Consider the following 12407-nt stretch of genomic DNA (forward strand, 5'->3'; position numbering starts at 1 on the left):
GGAATGTTTGAAAACGTAGACAGTAAGAAGAGTCAGTTTTCTTCTACTTAAGTCGGCATTGTGATTTTTCTATTTAACTCCGATGCAATTTCAGTGTTTCATAGTCAATATGAAGGTCAGAGGGATACAGTGAACCTGAAGTGAAGCTTCGGAATCTATAACTAGTGGCACAGGAAAGGTTCAAAACATAGACAGTAAGAAGAGTCAGTTTTCTTGTACTTAATTCAGCATTGTGCCGTTTGTATTTAATGCCGATGCAATTTCTGTGTTTCATCGTCAATAAGAAGGTCAGAAGGATACAGTGAACCTGAAGTGAAGCATCGGAATCTATAACTAGTGTCACAGGAATGGTTCAAAGCATAGACAGTAAGAAAAGTCAGTCTTCTTGTACTTAAGTCGGCATTGTGCCTTTTGTACTTAATTCCGATGCAATGTCTCTGTTTCATCGTCAATAAGAAGGTCAGAGGGATACAGTAAACCTGAAGTGGAGCATGGGAATCTATAACTAGTGTCACAGGAATGGTTCAAAACATAGACAGTAAGAAGAGTCGGTTTCCTTGTACTTAAGTCGGCATTGTGCCTTTTGTATTTATTTCCGATGCAATTTCTGTGTTTCATCGTCAATAAGGAGGTAGGAGGGATACAGAGAACCTGAAGGGATGCATCGGAATCTATAACTAGTGTCACAGGAATGGTTCAAATCATAGACAGTTAGAAGAGCCAGTCTTCTTGTTTTTGAGTCGTCATTGTGCCTTTTGTATTTAATTCCGATGCAATTTCTGTGTTTCATCGTCAATAAGAAGGTCAGAAGGATACAGTAAACCTGGAGTGAAGCATCGGAATCTATAACTAGTGTCACATGAATGGTTCAAAACATAGACAGATTGAATAGTCAGTTTTCTTGTACTTAAGTCGGCATTGTGCCTTTTGTATTTAATTCCGATGCAATATCTGTGTTTCATCGTCAACAAGAAGGTCAGAGGGATACAGTAAACCTGAAGTGAAGAATCGGAATCTATAACTAGTGTCACCGGAATGGTTCAAAACATAGACAGTAGGAAGAGTCAGTTCTCTTGTACTTCAGTCGGCATTGTGCTTTTGTATTTAATTCCGATGCAATTTCTGTGTTTCATCGTCAATAAGAAGGTCAGAGGGATACAGTAAACCAGAAGCGAAGCAACGGAATCTATAACTAGTGTCACAGGTATGGTTCAAAACATAGACAGTAAGAAGAGTCAATTTTCTTGTATTCAAGTGGGCATTGTACCATTTGTATTTAATTCCGATGCAATTTCTGTATTTAATCGTCAATAAGAAGGTCAGAGCGATACAGTAAACGTGAAGTGAAGCATCGGAATCTATAACTAGTGTTACAGGAATGGTTCAAAACATGGAGAGTAAGAAAAGTCAGTCTTCTTGTACTTAAGTCGGCATTGTGCCTTTTGTATTTAATTCCGATGCAATTTCTGTGTTTCATCTTCAATAAGAAGGTCAGAGGGATACAGTAAACCTGAAGTGAAGCATCGTAATATATAACTAATGTCACAGGAATGTTTGAAAACGTAGACAGTAAGAAGAGTCAGTTTTCTTCTACTTAAGTCGGCATTGTGATTTTTCTATTTAATTCCGATGCAATTTCAGTGTTTCATCGTCAATAAGAAGGTCAGAGGGATACAGTGAACCTGAAGTGAAGCTTCGGAATCTATAACTAGTGGCACAGGAAAGGTTCAAAACATAGACAGTAAGAAGAGTCAGTTTTCTTGTACTTAAGTCGGCATTGTACCTTTTGTATTTAATTCCGATGTGATTTCTGTGTTTCATCGTCAGCAATAAGGTCAGAGGGATACAGTAAACCTGCAGTGAAGCATCGGAATATATAACTAGTGTCACATGAATGGTTCAAAACATAGACAGTGAGAAGAGTCAGATTTCTTGTACTTAAGTCAGCATTGTGCCTTTTGTATTTAATGCCGATGCAATTTCTGTGTTTCATCGTCAATAAGAAGGTCAGAGGGATACAGTGAACCCTAAGTGAAGCATCGGAATCTATAACTAGTGTCACAGGAATGGTTCAAAACATGGAGAGTAAGAAAAGTCAGTCTTCTTGTACTTAAGTCGGCATTGTGCCTTTTGTATTTAATTCCGATGCAATTTCTGTGTTTCATCGCCAATAAGAAGGTCAGAGGGATACAGTAAACCTGCAGTGAAGCATCGGAATATATAACTAGTGTCACATGAATGGTTCAAAACATAGACAGTGAGAAGAGTCAGTTTTCTTGTACTTAAGTCGGCATTGTGCTTTTGTTATTTAATTCCGATGCAATTTCTGTGTTTCATCGTCAATAAGAATCTCAGAGGGATACAGTAAACCTGAAGTGAAGCATCGGAATCTATAACTAGTGTCACTGGAATAGTTCAAATCATAGACAGTAAGAAGAGTCAGTTTTCTTGTACTTAAGTCGGCATTGTGCCTTTTGTATTTAATTCCGATGCAATTTCTGTGTTCCATCTTCAATAAGAAGGTCAGAGGGATACAGTTAACCTGAAGTGAAGCATCGTAATATATAAGTAATGTCACAGGAATGTTTGAAAACGTAGACAGTAAGAAGAGTCAGTTTTCTTCTACTTAAGTCGGCATTGTGATTTTTCTATTTAATTCCGATGCAATTTCAGTGTTTCATCGTCAATAAGAAGGTCAGAGGGATACAGTGAACCTGAAGTGAAGCTTCGGAATCTATAACTAGTGGCACAGGAAAGGTTCAAAACATAGAAAGTAAGAAGAGTCAGTTTTCTTGTACTTAAGTCGGCATTGTACCTTTTGTATTTAATTCAGATGCGACTTCTGTGTTTCATCGTCAACAATAAGGTCAGAGGGATACAGTAAACCTGCAGTGAAGCATCGGAATATATAACTAGTGTCACATGAATGGTTCAAAACATAGACAGTGAGAAGAGTCAGTTTTCTTGTACTTAAGTCAGCATTGTGCCTTTTGTATTTAATGCCGATGCAATTTCTGTATTTCATCGTCAATAAGAAGGTAGGAGGGATACAGTGAACCTGAAGGGATGCATCGGAATCTATAACTAGTGTCACAGGAATGGTTCAAAACATAGACAGTAAGAAGAGCCAGTCGTCTTGTATTTGAGTCGGCATTGTGCTTTTTGTATTTATTTCCGATGCAATTTCTGTGTTTCATCGTCAATAAGAAGGTCAGAAGGATACAGTAAACCTGTAGTGAAGCATCGGAATCTATAACTAGAGTCCCATGAATGGTTCAAAACATAGACAGATTGAATAGTCAGTTGTCTTGTACTTAAGTCGGCATTGTGCCTTTTGTATTTAATTCCGATGCAATATCTGTGTTTCATCGTCAATAAGAAGGTCAGAGGGATACAGTAAACCTGAAGTGAAGAATCGGAATCTATAACTAGTGTCACCGGAATTGTTCAAAACATTGACAGTAGGAAGAGTCAGTTCTCTTGTACTTCAGTCGGCATTGTGCTGTTGTATTTAATTCCGATGCAATTTCTGTGTTTCATCGTCCATAAGAGGGTCAGAGGCATACAGTAAACCTGAAGTGAAGCATCGGAATCTATAACTAGTGTCACAGGAATGGTTCAAAACATAGACAGTAAGAAGAGTCAGTTTTCTTGTACTTAAGTCGGCATTGTGCCTTTTGTATTTAATTCCGATGCAATTTCTGTGTTTCATCTTCAATAAGAAGGTCAGAGGGATACAGTAAACCTGAAGTGAAGCATCGTAATATATAACTAATGTCACAGGAATGTTTGAAAACGTAGACAGTAAGAAGAGTCAGTTTTCTTCTACTTAAGTTGGCATTGTGATTTTTCTATTTAATTCCGATGCAATTTCAGTGTTTCATCGTCAATAAGAAGGTCAGAGGGATACAGTGAACCTGAAGTGAAGCTTCAGAATCTATAACTAGTGGCACAGGAAAGGTTCAAAACATAGACAGTAAGAAGAGTCAGTTTTCTTGTACTTAAGTCGGCATTGTACCTTTTGTATTTAATTCCGATGTGATTTCTGTGTTTCATCGTCAGCAATAAGGTCAGAGGGATACAGTAAACCTGCAGTGAAGCATCGGAATATATAACTAGTGTCACATGAATGGTTCAAAACATAGACAGTGAGAAGAGTCAGATTTCTTGTACTTAAGTCAGCATTGTGCCTTTTGTATTTAATGCCGATGCAATTTCTGTGTTTCATCGTCAATAAGAAGGTCAGAGGGATACAGTGAACCCTAAGTGAAGCATCGGAATCTATAACTAGTGTCACAGGAATGGTTCAAAGCATGGACAGTAAGAAAAGTCAGTCTTCTTGTACTTAAGTCGGCATTGTGCCTTTTGTATTTAATTCCGATGCAATTTTTGTGTTTCATCGCCAATAAGAAGGTCAGAGGGATACAGTAAACCTGAAGTGGAGCATCGGAATCTATAACTAGTGTCAAAGGAATGGTTTAAAACATAGACAGTAAGAAGAGTCAGTTTTCTTGTACTTAAGTCGGCATTGTGCTTTTGTTATTTAATTCCGATGCAATTTCTGTGTTTCATCGTCAATAAGAATCTCAGAGGGATACAGTAAACCTGAAGTGAAGCATCGGAATCTATAACTAGTGTCACTGGAATAGTTCAAATCATAGACAGTAAGAAGAGTCAGTTTTCTTGTACTTAAGTCGGCATTGTGCCTTTTGTATTTAATACCGATGCAATTTCTGTGTTTCATCTTCAATAAGAAGGTCAGAGGGATACAGTAAACCTGAAGTGAAGCATCGTAATATATAAGTAATGTCACAGGAATGTTTGAAAACGTAGACAGTAAGAAGAGTCAGTTTTCTTCTACTTAAGTCGGCATTGTGATTTTTCTATTTAATTCCGATGCAATTTCAATGTTTCATCGTCAATAAGAAGGTCAGAGGGATACAGTGAACCTGAAGTGAAGCTTCGGAATCTATAACTAGTGGCACAGGAAAGGTTCAAAACATAGACAGTAAGAAGAGTCAGTTTTCTTGTACTTAAGTCGGCATTGTACCTTTTGTATTTAATTCAGATGCGATTTCTGTGTTTCATCGTCAACAATAAGGTCAGAGGGATACAGTAAACCTGCAGTGAAGCATCGGAATATATAACTAGTGTCACATGAATGGTTCAAAACATAGACAGTAAGAAGAGTCAGTTTTCTTGTACTTAAGTCAGCATTGTGCCTTTTGTATATAATGCCGATGCAATTTCTGTGTTTCATCGTCAATAAGAAGGTCAGAGGGATACAGTGAACCTGAAGTGAAGCATCGGAATCTATAACTAGTGTCACAGGAATGGTTCAAAGCATAGACAGTAAGAGAAGTCAGTCTTCTTGTACTTAAGTCGGCAATGTGCCTTTTGTATTTAATTCCGATGCAATTTCTGTGTTTCATCGTCAATAAGAACGTCAGAGGGATACAGTAAACCTGAAGTGGAGCATCGGAATCCATAACTAGTGTCACTGGAATAGTTCAAATCATAGACAGTAAGAAGAGTCAGTTTTCTTGTACTTAAGTCGGCATTGTGCTTTTTGTATTTATTTCCGATGCAATTTCTGTGTTTCATCGTCAATAAGGAGGCAGGAGGGATACAGTGAACCTGAAGGGATGCATCGGAATCTATAACTAGTGTCACATGAATGGTTCAAAACATAGGCAGATTGAATAGTCAGTTTTCTTGTACTTAAGTCGGCATTGTGCCTTTTGTATTTAATTCCGATGCAATATCTGTGTTTCATCGTCAACAAGAAGGTCAGAGGGATACAGTAAACCTGAAGTGAAGAATCGGAATCTATATCTAGTGTCACCGGAATGGTTCAAAACATAGACAGTAGGAAGAGTCAGTTCTCTTGTACTTCAGTCGGCATTGTGCTTTTGTATTTAATTCCGATGCAATTTCTGTGTTTCATCGTCAATAAGAAGGTCGGAGGGATGCAGTAAACCAGAAGTGAACCATCGGAATCTATAAGTAGTGTCACAGGAATGGTTCAAAACATAGACAGTATGAAGAGCCAGTCTTCTTGTACTGGAGTCGGCATTGTGCCTATGTATTTAATTCCGATACAATTTCTGTGTTTCATCGTCATTAAGACGGTCAGAGGGATACAGTAAACCTGAAGTGAAGCATCGGAATCTATAACTAGTGTCACAGGAATAGTTCAAAACATAGACAGTATGAAGAGTCAGTCCTCTTGTACTTAAGTTGGCATTGTGCCATTTGTATTTTATTCCGATGCAATTTTTGTGTTTCATCGTCAATAAGAAGGTCACAGGGATACAGTAAACCTGAAGTGAAGCATCGGAATCTATAACTAGTGTCACAGGAATGGTTCAAAACATAGACAGTAAGAAGAGTCTGTTTTCTTGTACTTCATTGGGAATTGTGCCTTTTGTATTTAATTCCTATGCAATTTCTGTGTTTCATCGTCAATGAGAAAGTCAGAGGGTTACAGTAAGGCAAAAGTGAAGCATCGGAATCTATAACTAGTGTCACAGGAATGGTTCGAAACATAGACAGTAAGAAGAGTCAGTCTTCTTGTAGTTACGTAGGCATTGTGCCTTTTGTATTTAATTCCGATGCAATTTCTGTGTTTCTTCGTCAATACGGAGGTCAGAGGTATACAGTAAACCTGAAGTGAAGCATCGGAATCTATAACTAGTGTTACAGGAATGGATCAAAGCATTGACAGTAAGAGGAGTCAGTTTTCTTGTACTTAATTCGTCATTGTGCCTTTTGTATTTAATTCCGATGCAATTTCTGTGTTTCATCGTCAACAAGAAGGTCAGAAGGGAAACAGTAAACCTGAAGTGAAGCATCGGAATCTATAACTTCTGTCACGGGAATGGTTCAAAACATAGACAGTAAGAAAAGTAAGTTTTCTTGTACTTAAGGCGGCATTGTGCCTTTTCTATTTAATTCCGATGCAATTTCTGTGTTTCATCGTCAATAAGAAGGTCAGAGGGATAAAGTTAAACTGAAGTGAAGCATCGGAATCGATAACTAGTGTCACAGGAATGGTTCAAAACATATACAGTAGGAAGAGTCAGTTCTCTTGTACTTAATTCGGCACTGTGCTTTTGTATTTATTTCCGATGCAATTTCTGTGTTTCATCGTGAATAAGAAGGTCAGAGGGATACAGTAAACCTGAAGTGAAGCATCGGAATCGATAACTAGTGTCACAGGGAAGGTTCAAATCATAGACAGTAAGAAGGGTCAGTCTTCTTGTAATTAAGTCGGCATTGTGCCTTTTGTATTTAATTCCGATGCAATGTCTGTGTTTCATCATCAATAAGAAGGTCAGAAGGATACAGTAAACCTGAAGTGAAGCTTCGGAATCTATAACTAGTGTCACAGGAATGGTTAAAACATAGACAGTATGAAGAGTCAGTTTTGTTGTACTTAACTCGGCATTGTGCCTTTTGTATTTAATTCCGCTGCAATTTCTGTGTTTCATCGTCAATAAGAAGGTCAGAGCGATACAGTAAACCTGAAGTGAAGCATCGGAATCGATAACTAGTGTCACAGGAATGGTTCAAAACACAGACAGTAAGAAGAGTCAGATATCCTGTACTTAAGTCGGCATTGTGCCTTTTGTATTTAATCCCGATGCAATATCTGTGTTTCATCGTCAATAAGAAGGCCAGAGGTATACAGTAAACCTGAAGTGAAGCATCGAAATCCATAACTAGTGTCACAGGAATGGTTCAAAACAAATACAGTAAGAAGAGTCAGTTCTCTTGTACTTAAGTCGGCATTTTACCTTTTGTATTTAATTCCGATGCAATTAAAGTGTTACATCGTCAATAAGAAGGTCAGACGGATACAGTAAACCTGAAGGGAAGCATCGGAATGTGTAACTAGTGTCACAGGAATTGTTCAAAACATAGACGGTAAGAAGAGTTAGTTTTCTTGTACTTATGTCAGCATTGTGCCTTTTCCATTCAATTCTGATTCAATTTCTGTGTTTTGTCATCAATATGAAGGTCCAAGGGATACAGTAAACCTGAAGTGAAGCCTCGGAATCTAGAACCGGTCCCACAGAAAAGCTTCAAATCATAGACCGTAAGAAGAGCCAGTCTACTTGTACTTGAGTCGGCATTGCGCCTTTCGTATTTAATTCTGATGCAATTTCTGTGTTTCACCGTCAATAAGAAGGTCCAAGGGATTCTGTAAAAATATAGTGAAGCATCGGAATCTAAAACTGGTCTCACAGAAAATGTTCAAATCATAGTCAGTAAGAAGAGTCAGTCTTCTTGTACTTGAGTCGGCATTGTGCCTTTTCTATTTAATTCCGATGAAATTTCTGTGTTTTATCGTCAATAAGAAGGTCCAAGGGATACAGTAAACCTGATGTGAAGCATCGGAATCTAGAACCGGTCTCACAGGAAAGGTTCAGAACATAGACAGTCAGAAGAGCCAGTCTTCTTGAACATGAGTCGACATTGTGCCTGTTGTAATTAATTGCGATGCAATTTCTATGTTTCATCGTCAATAAGAAGGTCAGAGGGATACAGTAAACCTGAGGTGAGGCATCGCAAACTGTAACTAGTGTCACAGGAATGGTTCAAAACATAGACAGTAAGAAGAGTCAGTCTTCTTGTACTTAAGTCGGCAATGTTACTTTTATATTTTACACCGATGCAATTTCCGTGTTTCATCGTCAATAAGAAGGACCAGGGGATACAGTAAACCCGTAGTAAAGCATCGGAATCTATAACTAGTGTCACAGGAATGATTCAATACATAGACAGTAGGATGAGTCAGTGTTCTTGTACTTAAGTTGGCATTGTGCCTTTTGTATATAATTCAGATGCAATTTCTGTGTTTCATCGTCAATAAGAAGGTCCAAGGGATACAGTAAACCTGAAGTGAAGCATCGGAATCTATAACTAGTGTCACAGGAATGGTTCAAAGCATAGACAGTAAGAAGAGCCGGTCTTCTTGTACTTGAGTCGGAATTGAGCCTATGTATTTAATTCCGATGCAATTTCTGTGTTTCTTCGTCAATAAGAAGGTCAGAGGGATACAGTAAACCTTAAGTGAAGCATCGGAATCTGTAACTAGTGTCACAGGAATGGTTCAAAACAAATACAGTAGGAAGAGTCAGTTCTCTTGTACTTAATTCGGCATTGTGCTTTTGTATTTATTTCCGATGCAATTTCTGTGTTTCATCGTGAATGAGAAGGTCCAAGGGATACAGTCAACCTGAAGTGAAGCATAGTAATCTATAACTAGTGTCACAGGAATGGTTCAAAACATAGACAGTAAGAACTGTAAGTCTTCTTGTACTTATGTCGGCATTGTGCCTTTTCTATTTAATTCAGATGCAATTTCTGTGTTTCATCGTCAATAAGAATGTCAGAGGGATACAGTAAACCTGAAGTGAAGCATCGGAATCTATAACTAGTGTCACAGGAATGGTTCAAAACATAGACAGTAAGAGGAGTCAGTCTTCTTGTACTTCAGTCGGCATTGTGCCTATTTTATTTAATTCCGATGCAATTTCTGTGTTTCATCGTCAATAAGAAGGTCAGAGGGATAAAGTCAACCTGAAGTGAAGCATCGGAATCTATAACTAGTGTCACAGGAATGGTTCAAAGCATAGACAGTAAGAAGAGCCGGTCTTCTTGTACTTGAGTCGGAATTGAGCCTATGTATTTAATTCCGATGCAATTTCTGTGTTTCTTCGTCAATAAGAAGGTCAGAGGGATACAGTAAACCTTAAGTGAAGCATCGGAATCTATAACTAGTGTCACAGGAATGGTTCAAAACAAATACAGTAGGAAGAGTCAGTTCTCTTGTACTTAATTCGGCATTGTGCTTTTGTATTTATTTCCGATGCAATTTCTGTGTTTCATCGTGAATAAGAAGGTCAGAGGGATACAGTAAACCTGAAGTGAAGCATCGGAATCGACAACTAGTCTCACAGGAATGGTTCAAAACATAGACAGTAGGAAGAGTCAGTCTTCTTGTACTTAAGTCGGCATTGTGCCTTTTGTATTTAATTGCAATGCAATTTCTGTGTTTCATCGTCAATAAGAAGGTCAGAGGGATACAGTAAACCTGAGGTGAAGCATCGCAATCTGTAACTAGTGTCACAGGAATGGTTCAAAACATAGACAGTAAGAAGAGTCAGTCTTCTTGTACTTAAGTCGGCAATGTGACTTTTATATTTTACACCGATGCAATTTCCGTGTTTCATCGTCAATAAGAAGGACCAAGGGATACAGTAAACCCGAGGTAAAGCATCGGAATCTATAACTAGTGTCACAGGAATAGTTCAATACATAGACAGTAGGAAGAGTTAGTGTTCTTGTACTTAAGTCGGAATTGTGCCTTTTGTATTTAATTCAGATGCAATTTCTGTGTTTCATCGTCAATAAGAAGGTCCAAGGGATACAGTAAACCTGAAGTGAAGCATCGGAATCTATAACTAGTGTCACAGGAATGGTTCAAAACGTAGACTGTTGGAAGAGTCAGTCTTCTTGAACTTAAGTCAGCATTGTGCCTTTTCTTTTTAATTCCGATGCAATATCTGTGTATCGTCGTCAATAAGAAGGTCCAAGGGATACAGTAAACCTGAAGTGAACCATCGGAGTCTATAACTAGTGTAACATGAATGGTTCAAACATAGACAGTAAGAAGAGTCAGTGTTCTTGTACTGAAGTCGGCATTGTGCCTTTTGTATTTAATTCCGATGCAACTTCTGTGTTTCGTCGTCAATAAGAAGGTCCAAGGGATACAGTAAACCTGAAGTGAAGCATAGTAATCTATAACTAGTGTCACAGGGATGGTTCAAAACATAAATAGTAAGAACAGTCAGTCTTCTTGTACTTAAGTCGGCATTGTGCCTCTTCTATTTAATTCCGATGCAATTTCTGTGTTTCATCGTCAATAAGAATGTCAGAGGGATACAGTAAACCTGAAGTGAAGCATCGGAATCTATAACTAGTGTCACAGGAATGGTTCAAAACATAGACAGTAAGAGGAGTCAGTCTTCTTGTACTTAAGTCGGCATTGTGCCTTTTTTATTTAATTCCGATGAAATTTCTGTGTTTCATCGTCAATATGAAATTCAGAGGGATACTGTAAACCTTAAGTGAAGCATCGGAATCTATAACTAGTGTCACAGAAATGGTTCAAAACTAATACAGTAGGAAGAGTCAGTTCTCTTGTAGTTATTTGGGCATTGTGCTTTTGTATTTATTTCCGATGCAATTTCTGTGTTTCATCGTGAATAAGAAGGTCAGAGGGATACAGTAAACCTAAAGTGAAGCATCGGAATCGATAACTAGTGTCACAGGAATGGTTCAAAACATAGACAGTAAGAAGAGTCAGTCTTCTTGTACTTAAGTCGGCATTGTGCCTTTTGTATCTAATTCCGATGCAATTTCTGTGTTTCATGATCAATAAGAAGGTTAGAAGGATACAGTAAACCTGAAGTGAAGCTTCGGAATCTATAACTAGTGTCACAGGAATGGTTAAATACATAGACAGTAAGAAGAGTCAGTTTCCTTGTACTTAACTCGGCATTGTGCCTTTTGTATTTAATTCCGATGCAATTTCTGTGTTTCATCGTCAATAAGAAGGTCAAAGCGATACAGTAAACCTGAAGTGAAGCATTGGAATCGATAACTTGTGTCACAGGAATGGTTCAAAACACAGACAGTAAGAAGAGTCAGATATCTTTTACTTAAGTCGGCATTGTGCCTTTTGTATTTAATTCCGAAGCAATATCTCTGTTTCATCGTCAATAAGAAGGTCAAAGGGATACAGTAAACCTGAAGTGAAGCATCGAAATCCATAACTAGTGTCACAGGAATGGTACAAAACAAATACAGTAAGAAGAGTCAGTTCTCTTGTACTTAAGTCGGCATTTTGCATTTTGTATTTAATTCCGATGCAATTTCTGTGTTTCATCGTCAATAAGAAGGTCCAAGGAATACAGTAAAATTATAGTGAAGCATCGGAATCTAAAACTGGTCTCACAGAAAATGTTCAAATCATAGTCAGTAAGAAGAGTCAGTCTTCTTGTACTTAAGTCGGCATTGTGCCTTTTCTAATTAATTCCGATGCAATTTCTGTGTTTTGTCGTCAATAAGAAGGTCCAAGGGATACAGTAAACCTGAAGTGAACCATCGGAATCTATAACTAGTGTCACAGGAATGGTTCAAACATAGACAGTTAGAAGAGTCAGTGTTCTTGTACTTAAGTCGGCATTGTGCCTTTTGTATTTAATTCCAATGCAACTTCTGTGTTTCGTTGTCAATAAGAAGGTCCAAGGGATACAGTAAACCTGAAGTGAAGCATCGGAATCCATAACTAGTGTCACAGGAAAGGTTCAACACATAGACAGTAAGAAGAGTCA

This window comes from Schistocerca americana, chromosome 8 (assembly GCF_021461395.2).
Source record: "Schistocerca americana isolate TAMUIC-IGC-003095 chromosome 8, iqSchAmer2.1, whole genome shotgun sequence".
Taxonomy (NCBI): domain Eukaryota; kingdom Metazoa; phylum Arthropoda; class Insecta; order Orthoptera; family Acrididae; genus Schistocerca; species Schistocerca americana.